Genomic DNA, 21,002 nt, shown 5'->3' with positions numbered 1-21,002 from the left:
TGGATGATCACCTTACAAGATTGGAAGTGAGCTAGCAAACTTGAAAGTATTCTTGATTTTATGAAACTAGAACTTGTAGAATTTATGAAGAACACTTAGAACATGAAGATATAACTTGAGAGAGATCAATTAGATGAAGAAAATTGAAGAATGAAAGTGTTTGTAGGTGTTTTTGGTCGTTGGTGTATGGATTAGATATAAAGGATATATAATTTTGTTTTCATGTAAATAAGTCATGAATGATTACTCATATTTTTGTAATTTTATGAGATATTTCATGCTAGTTACCAAATGATGGTTCCCACATGTGTTAGGTGACTCACATGGGCTGCTAAGAGCTGATCATTGGAGTGTATATACCAATAGTACATACATCTAAAAGCTGTGTATTGTACGAGTACGAATACGGGTGCATACGAGTAGAATTGTTGATGAAACTGAACGAGGATGTAATTGTAAGCATTTTTGTTAAGTAGAAGTATTTTGATAAGTGTCTTGAAGTTTTTCAAAAGTGTATGAATACATATTAAAACACAACATGTATATACATTTTAACTGAGTCGTTAAGTCATCATTAGTCGTTACATGTAAGTGTTGTTTTGAGACCTTTAGGTTAACGATCTTGTTAAATGTTGTTAACCCAAAGTTTATAATATCAAATGAGATTTTAAATTATTATATTATCATGATATTATGATATATTAATATATCTTAATATGATATATACATTTAAATGTCATTACAACGATAATCGTTACATATATGTCTCGTTTCGAAATCCTTAAGTTGGTAGTCTTGTTTTTACTTATGTAGTTCATTGTTAATACACTTAATGATATATTTAATTATCATATTATCATGTTATATATAATATAACAATGTATTAATATGCTTCATATATATTTAGTAAGACGTGGTTATAACGATAATCGTTATATGTATCGTTTCGAGTTTCATACGTCAATAGTCTCCTTTTTTAGTATATAACTTATTGTTACTATTTTTAATGAGATACTTGATGATCATTATATCATGTTAAACATATATATTTATTCATTTATGTATCATCATGTCATATACAACTTATAGCGTTCGTGAATCATTGGTCAAACTGAGTAGTCAATTGTCTATATGAAACCTATTTCAATTAATCAAGTCTTAACAAGTTTGATTGCTTAACATGTTGGAAACACTTAATCATGTAAATAACAATTTCATTTAATATATATATAAACATGGAAAAGTTCGGGTCACTACAGTACCTACCCGTTAAATAAATTTCGTCCCGAAATTTTAAGCAATTGGAGGTGTTGATGTATCTTCTGGAAATAAATGCGGGTATTTCTTCTTCATCTAATCTTCACGCTCCCAGGTGAACTCGGGTCCTCTTCGAGCATTCCATCGAACCTTAACAATCGGTATCTTGTTTTGTTTAAGTCTCTTAACCTCACGATCCATTATTTCGACGGGTTCTTCAATGAATTAAAGTTTTTCATTGATTTGGATTTCGTCCAACGGAATAGTGAGATCTTCTTTAGCAAAACATTTCTTCAAATTTGAGACGTGGAAAGTGTTATGTACAGCCGCGAGTTGTTGAGGTAGCTCCAGTTGGTAAGCTACTGGTCCGACACGATCTATAATCTTGAATGGTCCAATGTACCTTGGATTTAGTTTCCCCCGTTTACCAAATCGAACAACGCCTTTCCAAGGTGAAGCCTTAAGCATGACCATTTCTCCAATTTCAAACTCTATATATTTTCTTTTACTGTCCGCGTAGCTCTTTTTTCGACTCTGGCAGTTTTCAATCTTTGTTGAATTTGGATGATTTTCTCGGTAGTTTCTTGTATTATCTCCGGACCTGTAATTTGTCTATCCCCCACTTCACTCCAACAAATCGGAGACCTGCACTTTCTACCATAAAGTGCTTCAAACGGCGCCATCTCAATGCTTGAATGGTAGCTGTTGTTGTAGGAAAATTCTGCTAACGGTAGATGTCGATCCCAACTGTTTCCGAAATCAATAACACAAGCTCGTAGCATGTCTTCAAGCGTTTATATCGTCCTTTCGCTCTGCCCATCAGTTTGTGGATGATAGGCAGTACTCATGTCTAGACGAGTTCCCAATGCTTGCTGTAATGTCTGCCAAAATCTTGAAATAAATCTGCCATCCCTATCAGAGATAATAGAGATTGGTATTCCATGTCTAGAGACGACTTCCTTCAAATACAGTCGTGCTAAATTCTCCATCTTGTCATCTTCTCTTATTGGCAGGAAGTGTGCTGACTTGGTGAGACGATCAACTATTACCCAAATTGTATCATAACCACTTGCAGTCCTTGGCAATTTAGTAATGAAATCCATGGTAATGTTTTCCCATTTCCATTCTGGGATTTCGGGTTGTTGAAGTAGACCTGATGGTTTCTGATGCTCAGCTTTGACCTTGGAATACGTCAAACTTTCTCCTACGTATTTAGCAACATCGGCTTTCATACCCGGCCACCAAAAATGTTTCTTAAGATCCTTGTACATCTTCCCCGTTCCAGGATGTATTGAGTATCTGGTTTTATGAGCTTCTCTAAGTACCATTTCTCTCATATCTCCAAATTTTGGTACCCAAATTCTTTCAGCCTTATACCGGGTTTCGTCTTCCCGAATATTAAGATGCTTCTCCGATCCTTTGGGTATTTCATCCTTTAAATTTCCCTCTTTTAAAACTCCTTGTTGCGCCTCCTTTATTTGAGTAGTAAGGTTAGTGTGAATCATTATATTCATAGATTTTACTCGAATGGGTTCTCTGTCCTTTCTGCTCAAGGCGTCGGCTACCACATTTGCCTTCCCCGGGTGGTAACGAATCTCAAAGTCGTAATCATTCAACAATTCAATCCACCTACGCTGCCTCATATTTAGTTGTTTCTGATTAAATATGTATTGAAGACTTTTGTGGTCGGCATATATAATACGTTTGACCCCATATAAGTAGTGCCTCCAAGTCTTTAATGCAAAAACAACCGCGCCTAATTCCAAATCATGCATCGTATAATTTTGCTCGTGAATCTTCAATTGTCTAGACGCATAAGCAATCACCTTCGTCCGTTGCATTAATACACAACCGAGACCTTGCTTTGATGCGTCACAATAAATCACAAAATCATCATTCCCTTCAGGCAATGACAATATAGGTGCCGTAGTTAGCTTTTTCTTCAATAATTGAAACGCCTTTTCTTGTTCATTCTTCTATTCAAATTTCTTCCCTTTATGCGTTAATGCAGTCAAGGGTTTTGCTATTTTAGAGAAATCTTGGATGAATCTTCTGTAGTAACCAGCCAATCCTAAAAATTGACGTATATGCTTCGGAGTTTTTGGGGTTTCCCACTTTTCAACGGTTTCGATCTTTGCCGGGTCCACCTGGATACCTTCTTTGTTCACAATGTGACCGAGAAATTGAACTTCTTCCAACCAAAATGTACACTTTGAAAACTTAGCGTACAGTTTTTCTTTCCTCAATGCTTCTAGCACTTTTCTCAAATGTTCTTCGTGCTCTTGATCATTCTTTGAGTAAATAAGTATGTCATCGATGAAAACAATGACAAACTTGTCAAGATATGGCCCACACACTTGGTTCATAAGGTCCATGAACACAGCTGGTGCGTTAGTCAATCCAAACGGCATAACCATAAACTCGTAATGACCATAACGCGTCCTAAAAGTAGTTTTTGGAATATCATCCTCCTTTACTCGCATTTGATGATATCCAGAACGTAAATCGATCTTCGAATAAACCGACGAGCCTTGTAGTTGATCAAATAAGTCGTCAATTCTCGGCAGTGGATAACAGTTTTTGATGGTAAGTTTGTTCAACTCTCTGTAGTCAATACACAACCTAAATGTACCAGCCTTCTTCTTGACAAACAAAATAGGAGCTCCCCATGGTGATGTGCTTGGTCGAATGAAACCACGTTCTAATAGTTCTTGCAGTTGGCTTTGCAGTTCTTTCATCTAGCTGGGTGCGAGTCTATAAGGAGCACGAGCTATTGGTGCAGCTCCTGGTACAAGATCTATTTGAAATTCAACAGATCGATGTGGAGTTAGTCCCGGTAATTCTTTCGGAAATACATCGGGAAATTCTTTTGCGACGGGAACATCATTGATGCTCTTTTCTTCAGTTTTTACTTTCTCAACGTGTGCTATAACAGTATAGCAACCTTTTCTTATTAGTTTTTGTGCCTTCAAATTACTAATAAGATGTAGCTTCATGTTGCCATTTTCTCCGTACACCATTAAGGGTTCTCCTTCTTCCCGTACAATGCGAATTGCATTTTTATAACATACGATCTCTGCTTTCACCTTCTTCAGCCAGTTCATGCCAACTATTACATCAAAACTCCCTAACTCTACTGGTATCAAATCAATCTTAAATATTTCGCTACCCAGTTTAATTTCTCAATTCCGGCATATATTAGCTGCTGAAATTAATTTACAGTTTTCTAATTCGAGTAAAAATTTACTATCCAACGGCGTCAATGGACAACTTAATTTAGCACAAAAATCTCTACTCATATAGCTTCTATCCGCACCCGAATCAAATAAAACGTAAGCAGATTTATTGTCAATAAGAAACGTACCCGTAACAAGCTCCGGGTCTTCCTGTGCCTCTGCCGCATTAATATTGAAAACTCTTTCGCGGCCTTGTCCATTCGTGTTCTCCTGATTCGGGCAATTTCTAATAATGTGGCCCGGTTTTCCACATTTATAACAAACTACATTGGCATAACTTGCTCCGACACTACTTGCTCCGCCATTACTCGTTCCGACACCATTTGTTCCTTTTGTTCTGTTAACTCCTGGTCCGTAGACCTCACACTTCGCCGCGCTATGACCATTTCTTTTACACTTGTTGCAAAATTTGGTGCAGAACCCCGAGTGATACTTTTCACACCTTTGGCACAGCTGCTTCTGATTGTTGTTGTTGTTGCGGTTGTTATTGTTGTTGGGATGATTGTTGTAGTTGCTGTTGTTGTTGTTGTTGTTGTTGTTGGGTCCTTTGTTGTAGTTGCGATTGATGTTGCGATTATTGGGATAATTGTTGCGATTATTATTGTAATTGTTGTTGTTGTTGTATTGGTGATTCTTATCACCGTTTTCCTCCCACTTTCTTTTGACTTGCTTCACATTGGCCTCTTCAGCCGTCTGTTCTTTAATTCTTTCCTCAATCTGGTTCACTAGTTTGTGAGCCATTCTACATGCCTGTTGTATGGAGGCGGGCTCGTGTGAACTTATATCTTCTTGGATTCTTTCCGGTAATCCTTTCACAAACGCGTCAATCTTCTCTTTCTCATCTTCGAACGCTCCCGGACACAATAGGCACAATTCTGTGAATCGTCTTTCGTACGTGGTAATATCAAATCCTTGGGTTCGTAACCCTCTAAGTTCTGTCTTGAGCTTATTGACCTCGGTTCTGGGACGGTACTTCTCGTTCATCAAGTGCTTGAATGCTGACCACGGTAGTGCGTACGCATCATCTTGTCCCACTTGCTCTAGATAGGTATTCCACCATGTTAACGCAGAACCTGTGAAGGTATGCGTAGCGTACTTCACTTTGTCCTCTTCAGTACACTTACTTATGGCAAACACCGATTCGACCTTCTCGGTTCACCGTTTCAATCCGATCGGTCCTTCGGTTCCATCAAATTCCAAAGGTTTGCAGGCAGTGAATTCTTGGTAGGTGCATCCTACACGATTTCCTGTACTGCTAGATCCAAGGTTATTGTTGGTATGTAGCGCAGCCTGTACTGCGGTTATGTTTGCAGCAAGAAAAGTACGAAATTCCTCTTCGCTCATATTCATGGTTTGTCGAGTAGTCGGTGCCATTTCCTTCAAATAGTCAAATGAAACAAGTTAATCATACAGAATATTAAGAGTAGTCAATAGTATCTCGTAGCATAATATGAACTCATTTATAAAGCTTTTTCTTCATATTAGCGTTTTATAAGTTTAAATTTGGGTAGTACCTACCCGTTAAGTTCATACTTAGTAGCTAATATACAATTCAACTACTACAATTCTATATGAAAAACTGATTATAATAATATTTCGCGTTCAAACTTTTATACAATATTTTACAAACTTACAATACCGCTTATTTTACATAAAGCATGAAATATAGCACACAATAACTTTGATACAAGATAGTTGTGAAGATAATTCTAGCTAGTACACAAGTCGTTCAACAAAGGCAATAAAGACACGTAATTCATACGTCCAGAAACAAGTCATGCATTCTGCTTTTACTAGGACTACTTCCCATCCTTGGTCGTGTGGAACATAACCGTTATGGCCGTTGATAAGACTGCGTGTTGTAACGTCGTCAAAGGGACGAGGGTTACGTAATGACCATCAGTCTCGTAATAACCTAAAAACCTCATTTCTTACCCCAATTACCGACTCCGTCACTTGTGGGAACGTTTTGTTTAATAGTTGTAGCCCAATGTTCTTTTTCTCACTTTGGTGAGAAGCGAACATTACTAACCCGTAAGCATAGCATGCTTCTTTATGTTGCATGTTAGCCGCTTTTTCTAAATCATGAAGTCCTATATTCGGATACATTGAGTCAAAATAATTTCTTAACCCGTTGCGTAAAATAGCATTTGGGTTCCCCGCAATATATGCGTCAAAGTAAACACATCGTAACTTATGGGTTTCCCAATGTGATATCCCCCATCTTTCAAACGAAAGCCTTTTATAAACCAAGGCATTCTTGGAACGTTCTTCGAATGTCTTACAAACTGATCTCGCCTTAAATAGTTGTGCCGAGGAATTCTGACTGACTCTAGACAAGATTTCATCAATCATGTCTTCGGGTAACTCTTCTAAAATATTGGGTTGTCTATCCATTTGGTGTTTTTATACTGTAAAATAGACAAGAGTTAGATTCATAAAAGATACTTATTAATACAAGCAATTTTTACATATATCGTAAAGCATAAGCACACTATATTACATATATTACACCGCACAAATAGAACTATCTTATTCCGACACACTCGTTTCTTCTTTTTCAAACTTGGTTCTTTTTGCCAAGTTTCTAGGGATATATGATGTTCCCCTAATACGAGCTGTCGTTTTCCACAACGGTTTAGAAAAACCTGGTGGTTTAGAGGTTCCCGGGTCATTGTTACAACTTAAGGGCTTCGGGGGTTGACGATACATATAAAGTTCATCGAGGTTGGAATTAGATTTCTATATTTTTATGCCCTTTCCCTTATTATTTTCTTTTGCCTTTTTAAATTCAGTTGGGGTAATTTCTATAACATCATCGGAATTCTCGTCGGAATCCGATTCATTGGAGAATTGGTAATCCTCCCAATACTTTGCTTCTTTGGCTGAAACACCATTGACCATAATTAACTTTGGTCGGTTGGTTGAGGATTTTCTTCTACTTAACCGTATTATTATTTCCCCCACTGGTTCTATTTCTTCTTCCGGTTCCGATTCTTCTTCCGGTTCCGATTCTTCTTCCGGTTCCGACTCTTCTTCCGGTTCCTCTTCGGGAACTTGTGAATCAGTCCACGAATCATTCCAATTTACATTTGACTCTTCATTATTATTAGGTGAGTCAATGGGACTTGTTCTAGAGGTAGACATCTATCACATAATATCAAACACGTTAAGAGATTAATATATCACATAATATTCACATGTTAAAAATATATAGTTTCCAACAAAATTTGTTAAGCAATCATTTTTCAAGTAAACACGGTCGAAGTCCAGACTCACTAATGCATCCTAACAAACTCGATAAGACACACTAATGCAAAATTCTGGTTCTCTAAGACCAACGCTCGGAGACCAACTGAAATGTCCCGTTCTTATTGATTAAAAACGTTCCATATTAATTGATTTCGTTGCGAGGTTTTGACCTCTATATGAGACGTTTTTCAAAGACTGCATTCATTTTTAAAACAAACCTAACCTTTATTTCATAAATAAAGGTTTAAAAAGCTTTCCGTAGATTATCAAATAATGATAATCTAAAATATCCTGTTTACACACGACCATTACATAATGGTTTACAATACAAATATGTTACATCGAAATCAGTTTCTTGAATGCAGTTTTTACACAATATCATACAAACATGGACTCCAAATCTTGTCCTCATTTTAGTATGCAACAGCGGAAGCTCTTAGTATTCACCTGAGAATAAACATGCTTTAAACGTCAACAAAAAATGTTGGTGAGTTATAGGTTTAACCTATATATATCAAATCGTAACAATAGACCACAAGATTTCATATTTCAATACACATCCCATACATAGAGATAAAAATCATTCATATGGTGAACACCTGGTAACCGACATTAACAAGATGCATATATAAGAATATCCCCATCATTCCGGGACACCCTTCGGATATGATATAATTTTCGAAGTACTAAAGCATCCGGTACTTTGGATGGGGTTTGTTAGACCCAATAGATCTATCTTTAGGATTCGCGTCAATTAGGGTGTCTGTTCCCTAATTCTTAGATTACCAGACTTAATAAAAAGGGGCATATTCGATTTCGATAATTCAACCATAGAACGTAGTTTCACGTACTTGTGTCTATTTTGTAAATCATTTATAAAACCTGCATGTATTCTCATCCCAAAAATATTAGATTTTAAAAGTGGGACTATAACTCACTTTCACAGATTTTTACTTCGTCGGGAAGTAAGACTTGGCCACTGGTTGATTCACGAACCTATAACAATATATACATATATATCAAAGTATGTTCAAAATATATTTACAACACTTTTAATATATTTTGATGTTTTAAGTTTATTAAGTCAGCTGTCCTCGTTAGTAACCTACAACTAGTTGTCCACAGTTAGATGTACAGAAATAAATCGATAAATATTATCTTGAATCAATCCACGACCCAGTGTATACGTATCTCAGTATTGATCACAACTCAAACTATATATATTTTGGAATCAACCTCAACCCTGTATAGCTAACTCCAACATTCACATATAGAGTGTCTATGGTTGTTCCAAAATATATATAGATGTGTCGACATGATAGGTCGAAACATTGTATACGTGTCTATGGTATCTTAAGATTACATAATATACAATACAAGTTGATTAAGTTATGGTTGGAATAGATTTGTTACCAATTTTCACGTAGCTAAAATGAGAAAAATTATCCAATCTTGTTTTACCCATAACTTCTTCATTTTAAATCCGTTTTGAGTGAATCAAATTGCTATGGTTTCATATTGAACTCTGTTTTATGAATCTAAATAGAAAAAGTATAGGTTTATAGTCGGAAAAATAAGTTACAAGTCGTTTTTGTAAAGGTAGTCATTTCAGTCGAAAGAACGACGTCTTGATGACTGTTTTGAAAAACATACTTTCACTTTGAGTTTAACCATGATTTTTGGATATGGTTTCATGTTCATAAGAAAAATCATTTTCCCAGAAGTATAGCTTTTAAATCAAAGTTTTTCATAGTTTTTAATTATCCAAACCAAAACAGCCCCCGGTTGTAACTACGACGGCGTAAATCCGGTTTTATGGTGTTTATCGTGTTTCCGGATTTTAAATCATTAAGTTAGCATATCATATAGATATAGATCATGTGTATAGTTGATTTTAAAAGTGTAGTTAGAAGGATTAACTTTATTTGCGAAAAAGTGTAGAATTAACTAAACTATGTTCTTGTGATTACTAGTTTACCACTTCGAATATGATAGCTTTTTATGTATGAATCGAATGATGTTATGAACATCATTACTACCTTAAGTTTCTTGGATAAACCTACTGGAAAAGAGAAAAATGGATCTAGCTTCAACGGATCCTTGGATGGCTCGAAGTTCTTGAAGCAGAATCATGACACGAAAACAAGTTCAAGTAAGATCATCACTTGAAATAAGATTGTTATAGTTATAGAAATTGAACCAAAGTTTGAATATGATTATTACCTTGTATTAGAATGATAACCTACTGTAAGAAACAAAGATTTTTTGAGGTTGGATGATCACCTTACAAGATTGGAAGTGAGCTAGCAAACTTGAAAGTATTCTTGATTTTATGAAACTAGAACTTGTAGATTTTATGAAGAACACTTAGAATATGAAGATAGAACTTGAGAGAGATCAATTAGATGAAGAAAATTGAAGAATGAAAGTGTTTGTAGGTGTTTTTGGTCGTTGGTGTATGGATTAGATATAAAGGATATGTAATTTTGTTTTCATGTAAATAAGTCATGAATGATTACTCATATTTTTGTAATTTTATGAGATATTTCATGCTAGTTGTCAAATGATGGTTCCCACATGTGTTAGGTGACTCACATGGGCTGCTAAGAGCTGATCATTGGAGTGTATATACCAATAGTACATACATCTAAAAGCTGTGTATTGTACGAGTACGAATACGGGTGCATATTAGTAGAATTGTTGATGAAACTGAACGAGGATGTAATTGTAAGCATTTTTGTTAAGTAGAAGTATTTTGATAAGTGTCTTGAAGTCTTTCAAAAGTGTATGAATACATATTAAAACACAACATGTATATACATTTTAACTGAGCCGTTAAGTCATCGTTAGTCGTTACATGTAAGTGTTGTTTTGAGACCTTTAGGTTAACGATCTTGTTAAATGTTGTTAACTCAAAGTTTATAATATCAAATGAGATTTTAAATTATTATATTATCATGATATTATGATATATTAATATATCTTAATATGATATATACATTTAAATGTCGTTACAACGATAATCGTTACATATATGTCTCGTTTCGAAATCCTTAAGTTAGTAGTCTTGTTTTTACTTATGTAGTTCATTGTTAATACACTTAATGATATATTTAATTATCATATTATCATGTTATATATAATATAACAATGTATTAATATGCTTCATATATATTTAGTAAGACGTGGTTATAACGATAATCGTTATATGTATCGTTTCGAGTTTCATACGTCAATAGTCTCCTTTTTTAGTATATAACTTATTGTTACTATTTTTAATGAGATACTTGATGATCATTATATAATGTTAAACATATATATTTATTCATTTATGTATCATCATGTCATATACAACTTATAGCGTTCGTGAATCATTGGTCAAACTGGGTAGTCAATTGTCTATATGAAACCTATTTCAATTAATCAAGTCTTAACAAGTTTGATTGCTTAACATGTTGGAAACACTTAATCATGTAAATAACAATTTCATTTAATATATATATAAACATGGAAAAGTTCGGGTCACTACACACGTAAAGTCACCTCCCTGAATCATAAAGCTCGATATGATTCTACGAAATGTGCTCCCTTTGTATGGAACGGTTTTCCACTCTTCCCAATTCCTTTCTCACCTAAAATATTTAAGAATATTGGTTAAATAAATATCCTTTACAATATAGTAGAATACTAATACATAGTGAGGTGATTAGAAGTTACCTGTGCGCTCGAAAGTTTTCTGGAAAAAGACGTATTTGTCAAGTGTGTTTCACATTAACGAATCTCTCGTAATGCAATTGTAAATTTTGTCATAACAAGACCTACAAAGAGTTCATCACAAATTCTATCATGATGATATTTTCATTACAAAACATCTTATATTTTTTGGACCTCTGACCAACATACTATTTGGATATCATTAACTTAAATATATAACAAAAAATCTGTAAGTAAATATAAATAATACTAAATCCAACGAATCAATACACATCAAAGTTAGGAATAACGCAGGTTACAAATTTTCAAACATATCTCCAAAAGCGACACTAATCGGATCATTATGCCCTCCGCCAAAAGTTTCAAGGGTACTTGCAAAACCAATTTCGCCATCGCATCCTTCACCAAACCCTTCACTGCATATATATCAACATATACACATATCGAATGATGACAAAACATCTACAAAACCGAAATTTTTTCTCTAACCATCCAAGTAACTTCAGATTAAAACTTTGTTAAGAACAGTTCATTAAGAATCCTTGAATCAGATAGATCATACATCGAACATTTACACTTTAACTGAATCGCCCAAATGAAGCAAGTCATCAACTAACCCGAGCTCAAAAGAGCAAAGTTAGCGAGCTGTAACAAAAATGATAAAGGTTAGTCATCAGTCGTAGATGATTCGGGTAGAAAAGGGTCAAATTGAATCATAGAAAGTTGTCCTGCACAATTCGCATAACGCAGTAAATGCTTCCTAGCAAGTTGAGTACAAACTGATTAGCACTTTACCTTTTTCTACCTTCCATTAGTTGAACCGCACCTAGATTTCTTCGCTCCAAGTAACTGAAATCATGGAATTCGCAACACCAGATTCTTCAAAAGTCAACGTGCTTTCATAGTCCATGTCTTTCACAGCCCCCGGAAAAGCATGAGTTAAACGGAATTGCTTCTCATTTCCACAATTTGCAACACAGAATGACCACATCAACTGAAAACAAAACAAAACAAATAAAAAAACGGTAAAAAATCAGACCAACCAAGCCATAATTTCAGAGATTTGATCAGATAACGTGTCAAATTGGGTTATGTTTATCTCAAGTAAGAGACATATATATTAATATATAAAAGCAGCAAAATATATTTTCTAGGGAGCTCTACTGCAGATGTTAGATTATCATCATTAGCAAATTATAATTTTCTTATAAGATAAATTGATATTGATATTGATACATAATATTTATAGAGCTCGAGAGAAGACAAAAAGAGATTGATCATAGCCTGGAACTGTGCCCAATTTGCCACCTTTCTTTATACCAAGATTTAAGAAAAAATAATAAAATAATAAAAAAACTACCAAAACTAAAAAAAATTACCTTAATTGGATCAGTGCGTAAGAAATTTCTTTGAAGCCTTCGTCCATCCGGAAGACGAACCCGACCCGACAAAGCAAGTTCACATCGCCTTTAGGTTCTTCAGGCAACGGTGGATAAAAACACTCCTTTTTCTTCGAAACTTTTTCAAAGACTCCCAAGTCTTTTAAAGAGTCTTCAGGGCTATCGTTCATCATTCCCATCGATAATTCTCGTGCCTGCTGATAGTGCTCCAAATGAACATATATTTAGTAGCAATATCGTTCCAATATGTAAAGTTTTTAAATGTAATTTCCTTATTTTTAGTTGTAATAGTTAAATAAATAAGTGCGAAGACGAAAGACGCAAATCGCTCGAAAATGAAGATTTAAAGACAAAAACGAAGATTTGAAAGACCAAAAGGTCCAAAAAGCTCAAATGTACAAGATACAATTCAAAAGGTTCAATTTATTGATGAAGAACGTCTAAAAATGACAAGAGTACAAGTTACAAAACGCAAAGTACAATATATAAAATTGTACGAAAGGACGTTCGAAAATCCGGAACCGAGGCATGAACCAACTCTCAAAGCTCGACGCAACGGTGTAAAAATTACGAGTCAACTATGCACAAGAATAAAATATAATATTTAAATAAATCATAATAAGAATAATATTAAATAATAAAAAGTTGTTAATTGAGCATAGTTCAGGGGTCGTAAATGAAAATTTCAAATTCTAATTTTCCTATAAAGCGATGATCTATGTTCGATGAATGAGGAGGAAGATTTTTCTTTCGATCTTTTTTTTCTTCTATCTTTTTCTTATTTTTCTATCTATCAATATCTATATTCTATATCTCTATCATAATGTTAACTTAATAAGATATAACAATAATCTTAATTTTAATTTTAAATTATGATAATAATAAGATTTATGATAGAGATCGTTTGAGTGTGTAAGTCGAAATTCTGTCCGTGTAACGCTACGCTATTTTTAATCATTGTAAGTTATGTTCAACCTTTTTACATTAATGTCTCGTAGCTAAGTCGTTATTATGCTTATTTAAAATGAAGTAATCATAATGTTGGGCTAATTACTAAAATTGGCTAATTGGGCTTTGTACCATAATTGGGGTTTGAACAAAAGAACGACACTTGTGGAAATTGAACTATGGGCTATTAATAGATGGGGGGTATTGTCTAATTGAGTGACAACTCATTGGAGTCTGTCGAACCTATCTTCAAATTAATTAACCTAATAATTAATAATGATTATGGTTGTCCTATTTAGTGATGTTCATATGGAATCTGTTATAATCATTTAATTAATCAATTGGGTTGGGTAATTGATTATTCATTCTGATCAAGTGGATGAATTAATATTCATAAACTAATTAAAACAGGGGTGGATTACATACAGTGATAACTGGTGTAATTGTTGACAGAAGTGATAACTGCGTCACAGTTTAAATCCTTAATCAGTTGGAATATTTGACTTCGGGTATAAGGGTAATTTGACGAGGATACTCGCACTTTATATTTATGACCGATGGACTATTATGGACAAAAACCAGATAGACGTATCAAATAAACCAGGACAAAGGACAATTAACCCATGGTAATAAATTAAAATCAACACGTCAAACATCATGATTACGGAAGTTTAAATAAGCATAATTCTTTTATTATATTTCTCATCGTATCTTTATTTACTGTTATTTTATTACTCGCAATTTTATTTACTGTCATTTTATTTATTGTCATTATTTTACGCACTTTAATTATCGTCATTTATCTTTACGCTTAAAATATAGAATCGACAAACCGGTCATTAAACGGTAAAACCCTCCTTTTTTAATAATATTACTACTTATATAATTATATATATTTTGTATAAATATAGTTAAAAATATAGTAAGTATCACCAGCTCCCTGTGGAACGAACCGGACTTACTAAAAACTACACTACTCTACGATTAGGTACACTGCCTATAGTGTTGTAGCAAGGTTTAGGTATATCCCACTCCGTAAATTAATAAAACTTGTGTCATATTTTGTAGTATTTTGTATTAAAAATAATACTATTTCTTACCCTCACGCTACATCATCAAGTTTTTGGCGCCGCTGCCGGGGAGCGCTAAAACGCTATATTTTTAATTATAATAATATTGAAATAAAATATAATAATATAATAATATTGAAATAGAATATAATAATATAATAATATTGAAATAGAATATAATAATATAAAAATATTTAAGAATCTTTACGTAAATTTTAAAAAAAAAAGTCGTATTTATTAAATACTTCAGGGGTATATTATGTAACTTATAATTAATAATTGCTATCATGTCGCTTTCATGTGAATAGTAAATTAATTAATTTATTTTCATTTACTATTCATGAATAGTAAATGAATTAAAAAAAAAAAAAAGTTTTAAAAAAAAAATTATAATTATAAAAAAATTATTAATTTGTAAAAAAAAAAAAAATCGTTTTTTAAAAAAAAAAAAAAAAAAAAAAAAAAATCGTTTTTTTTAAAAAAAAAAAAAAAAAAAAAAAAAAAAAAGTTTCGTTTTTAAAAAAAAAAAAAAAAAAAAAAAAAAAAAAAAAAAAAAAAAAAATTTGTAAAAAAAAAAAAAATCGTTTTTTTTTTTAAAAAATTAAAAAAAAAAAAAAAAAAAACGAAAAAAAAAAAAAAAAAAAAAAAAAAAAAAAAAAATTTATATATTTTTAAAATTTTGTCTATAAAAAAAAAATGTTTTTTTTTTTAGTTTTATTACCTTTAGATTTTTAGACTATAGTCGCAACTTTTAGTATTAAGTTTAGTTTTGCCATAGTTATTTTTACTTCTAGAATTTTTAGGCTTTGCCGTAAAATCCCTTAAGTGATTATTCCTTAGACTAAGTTTTAGGTGCTTTAGAATTTTACGACGCCGTATTTCGCACTACTTTCTTATTTTTATTTTTCGACGCCTATTTTTCGACCTTTTATTTTTCGACATTTTTCGGCGCGCAATCTATTTCTCTCTTATTTCTCGCCATTCTAGTTTTTAGGACTTAGAATTTTTTCTACTTCTTCTCTAAATTTCTTAAAATTACGAAAATTTATTTTAAGTTGTTAAATTGATAGACATCAAAATTTTCTGGTTCGTAGTAATAGTTGGATTTGTACGTGGACCGGGTTATTGGAGCCAAACAGTCCTCAATTATATTGAGACCAAACGAATCCTGCCCCTCTGCTGCATCTTTTGGCTATTCGAAACGTGGGCAAAATCAGAAAAGTCTATTAATTGGATAACTTATTATAATTTTTCTTTCCTTTTTAAAAACTAATAGGATATTCAGTGAATGCACCGAGCAAAACGTTCACCACCTTTCATACGTTCACCACCTGTAACTCGATCAAGACATCTAGCAAATATTGTCGCCGTTGATTTTTCTTTAGAATCGTCATCTAGTCGAACAAGAACTCCAACTCAAATTTCCGATAATCCATCTTTTGAACCCGACTTCACAATTAAGAACCCGGAGCATATTCAAGGACAATTCCAAGATCCTGAACCACTAATTATTCCTCCTGAACCACAAACCGTTAAATCAGAATCCTCTAGTGATTCGTATTCAACAAATTCAATTATGGAAGTAACGGAACCTCTAAGTATGGAAGATCGAATGAGAGCCACACGCACGGGCCAAGGTCACGCCATTATTAAGCCAGAAGTTAATGCGTCAGATTATGAAATCAAAGGACAAATTCTACACATGGTAACTAACCAATGCCAATTCAGTGGTGCACCGAATGAAGATCCTAACGAACACCTTCGTACGTTTAAAAGAATTTGTACACTATTCAAAATCCGAGAAGTGGAGGATGAACAAATCTATCTCATGTTATTTCCCTGGACTTTAAAGGGAGAAGCCAAAGATTGGTTAGAATCGTTACCTGAAGGGGCGATTGACACATGGGATGTCTTAGTTGAAAAATTTCTTAAAAGATTCTTTCCGGCATCCAAAGCCGTAAGACTTCAAGGAGAAATTGTTACGTTCGCGCAAAAGCCAAATGAAACATTATATGAGGCGTGGACAAGATTCGGAAGGATGTTGAGAGGATGTCCTCAACACGGTTTAGACACTTACCAAATAGTACAAATATTCTACCAAGGTGTCAACGTTGCTACACGAAAAGACATCGACATAACAGCTGGTGGTTCCATTATGAAGAAAACCGCAACTGAAGCTTACAAAATTATTGATAACACAGCCTCCCACTCGCATGAGTGGCACCAAGAAAAAGATATCTTTCGATCATCTAAAGCGGCTAGAGCCGATTCTAGCCATGACTTTGATTCCGTTTCCGCAAAAATAGATGCTTTCGAAAGACGAATGGAAAAGATGAATAAAGATATTCACGCAATACGAATCAGTTGTGAGCAATGCGGTGGACCACACTTATTGAAAGATTGTCACATTGAACCAACGATGGAACAAAGAGAGAATGTTTCCTATATGAACCAAAGGACGGGAAGTAATTATCAAAATAATTATCAACCGCCAAGGATAAACTTCAATCGAAATCAAAACATTCTTTACAATCCAAATGGACCCAACAACAACTCGTATAACCAACAAGGTTCGAATAACCAACCAACTCAAAACAACACTTTCAATCCACAAAGACATGGCTTGTATAAACCACCACAACAAACCGAAGAGAAAAAGTCAAATATGGAAGACGTGGTATTCAAGCTAGTTGAATCTCAAACACAATTTATTGAAACTCAAACCCAAACAAATGAGAGGTTTGATCAGTCATTAAGAACTCAACAAGCTTCCATTTTGAATCTAGAAAAACACGTAGGTACTCTTGCTAGCATGATGAGTGAGAGGGAACAAGGAAAGCTACCGAGTAATACTGAAGTAAATCCTCGGAAAGAGAATGTTAATATGGTTTCAACAAATTCTGAAAAACCAGCTCCGGAAGATGGGAAGGTTTTAGATGAGAGTAAAAATGAAGAAGTTACACCACCACCACCCGAGTATGTAAAGCCAGTGGTGGCACCATACAAACCACCCATCCCGTTTCCAAGAAAAGGAGTTGAGTATGAGCAAGTGATAGGTAATAAAGATTGTGATACCTCTGGAAAGAAGAAGAAGAAAAAGAATAAGAAAGTACAAGAAACAAAAGCCGTAGAAGTAAACCCGGTGAATACAGTTCCACCAAAACCTCCACCTAGGGTAGGTGATCCGGGTGAATTTATTGTTCCTTGTCTACTTAGTGATTGTGTCATGTATGATGCACTAGCAGATTTAGGTGCAAGTGTAAGTGTTATGCCTCTTTCCTTATATAAGAGATTAGGTGTAGGTAAGTTAAGTCCAACGGATATGAGTGTTCGACTCTTTGATCAAACCATTAAGCACCCAGTTGGAATTGCTGACAACCTACCCGTTCAAGTAGGTAATTTAACCTTTCTAGTCGAATTCATTGTCATTGACATAGAAGAGGACCCAAACGTTCCTCTAATTTTAGGTCGACCATTCTTTGCGTCCACCGGGGCGTTATTTGATGTAGGAAATGGAAGAATGACACTTAAAAGTGGTGACAAATCGATCACCTTTATGATTCGAAAGTCTAAATCTCCACCAACCAAAACCGTTGAACCAGCAAAAACGATTGGTAAGAACCATGTTGTTTTACCAACTCCAACGGTAGTGCTTAATAAAACGCCTAAGTGTGGGGAAAATGAAGTAACACCTAATGATGACATGATAACAAAGAACCCCGTTGTTGATACGAAATTAAATGACCCCGTTATTAATAGTTCAATGAAGAAACTTATTAAACGGATTCGCGATGCTAAAACCAAGGGGAACTTTAAGTTATGTAACCGGTTAGTATCCAATCTATCACCTAAAGAAAAGGAGAAACTAGTTGAAATTGTGGATATTACACAGGAATCCGACCAATGGCTTAAAGAAAAAGTCACGGATATGCAAGTTGATTATGGACCAAGAGAAATTAACGATGAAGTTAATCACAATTTTGACACCACGGCTACCTAAGTGTGGGGAGATTCAAATGTTCTAAAAAGAAAATGCTATCTAGAGTTAGTTGTTCTGTTCTCGTGTAGTTCCGAGAATGGAACCCGATTGGTCTTTTCCGCTAGCAGACACTAAAGAACTAGTTTTCTCCCCCCATTCTGAATTTTTGTTTTTTTTTAGGTTTTATATGAAATTAATATGCTTTTAAGTTTTGTGTGATATTTAAAAACAAAATTTACTTTAATTCATTAAGTTTAAAAAATGATTTCTAAAATTCGTCGTGAGTTAAAGACTAGGTCGTTGAGCCGAAATTGCTTTACCCGAGGGCGGGGCGACAAATTTTGTTATCATTATTTTTAATTTTATTGATTTAAAGTATGCCAAAAATATTATACTTTATAAATTTTTGAAAAGTGGGGTTATAAACCAAACTTCAAAAATATATATATATATATATATATATGTTTGTATTTTATCTTATGTACAAAACAGGGTAAAACAACGCACTTTCAAAGATTGTCATGAAGTTCAGCAAAAGCTACTGATTTTGACAAGACGCAAAAAAAAAAAAAAAAAAAAAATCAAATGTGAAATAACAATATGTTTGCAAACTCGGTATTTTTAATCACTTTTCTACGCTAATCACCCTCATGAATTTAAATTATAGTCTGATTTCATGCAAATGAGGGCATTGCATGATCTCAAGTGTGAGGAAGGGTTATAAATTCTCTCGGGTTTACACTTGGTTTATTTGCCAAATTTTGTAAAAATTTGAAAAATTTTCAACTAAATGAATTTAAAATCATGTTTATACATATTTATGAACGGTGAAAACTAGGTGATAATACCGAAATTATCGTTACCTCGAAAAGGACATAAATTGAGAAACACCCTAAAACGCTTGAATTCATTTAAAATGAAATAAAAGAAAATAAAAAGGCAAAGAAAGAAACTAAGTGTGGGAAGAATGTACCAAGTTATTCAATTTAAAACATATATCACATATTTTTGTACAAGATTATTGCAGGTACTTTTGCTTTGGACGATACTAATCAGTTTTACCCGGTTTACTGTAATACATTTGAAAGAAAGATGGATCTACACGATGAATCAATTCCATCATTAAAAGGAAGTAAAGTCTTCCGAAAAAGACACGCGCTTCTTGATTTAGGTCAAGAAGTTGTCGTCCAGACCAGCTGTAGGTTGACGAAAAATCTAGAAAAGTCATCTCTAAAATCAGCAGGAAATCCACGGACCTCAGCATCAAACAGGGTCGCCAAGTGGTCAGATTTATCCTAACCATGAGAAGGATTTATCTCGTACAATGGGGAGGCACCGTGCAAATTAGCTTGATAAGACTAATGAATCAGATCCCCAGAAAGGATAATCTCCTTAAAGATTAAAAATCAGCTTTTAAGACTGATAATACTCAATCCTAGAGATTGACCTTAAAGATTGAGAATTCAAACTCATGGAATTCAATGATATCTAAACTCGAGCTTGAACGAGAAAATATTTTGATCAAAAATACAAACCGATTTGTTTTCTGAAAATCCATTTTCAATGCGTTCATTACCATTGAACGTAAAATCCTAAGAAATTCACCTGGAATTCATTAGGTCACCTGAACCAAATCGGGTGTCAACCGTAAGGACGGTGGTTGCATAGCATGGTCAGAGACAGGACCTTGTGCCAGACCGAAAAATCATAGGATGATCTTTACTATCGCTCCTACCAAGGATAGTTCTAGCATCCGACACGTTAAAAGACCATAATCATCTGCATGTCACGGGACATTGCCTTAACAGTTTCTTGTTCATCGCTTTCCTTTACAACCGGACGGTAGTTTGCCGAAAGGTAATATACGGAACAAGTAAACTGGATGTGTGCTTTCCGATACCGGGATAGCAGTGGATTACACGAACCTAAATGTTTTTAGCCAAAATATTGATCCACAAATATATTTTGCAACACCAATGGTGGATCAAATCAGAAAACTTATCTAGGGTAAAATCTAGCTTGAATTTTCAAAAGATCAAATGTTTTCATAAAGATCCAATTTCCCTAAAGGATCTACATTTTTATAGTCATGTGGGACTGTAAACCGCCTTTCAAATGTGCACTTTGCTTTGGAAACCGAAAGTAA

The sequence above is a fragment of the Rutidosis leptorrhynchoides genome, chromosome 6, assembly GCF_046630445.1.
Source record: "Rutidosis leptorrhynchoides isolate AG116_Rl617_1_P2 chromosome 6, CSIRO_AGI_Rlap_v1, whole genome shotgun sequence".
In the NCBI taxonomy this organism is placed as follows: domain Eukaryota; kingdom Viridiplantae; phylum Streptophyta; class Magnoliopsida; order Asterales; family Asteraceae; genus Rutidosis; species Rutidosis leptorrhynchoides.
Note: the sequence above shows the minus strand (reverse complement) of the source record.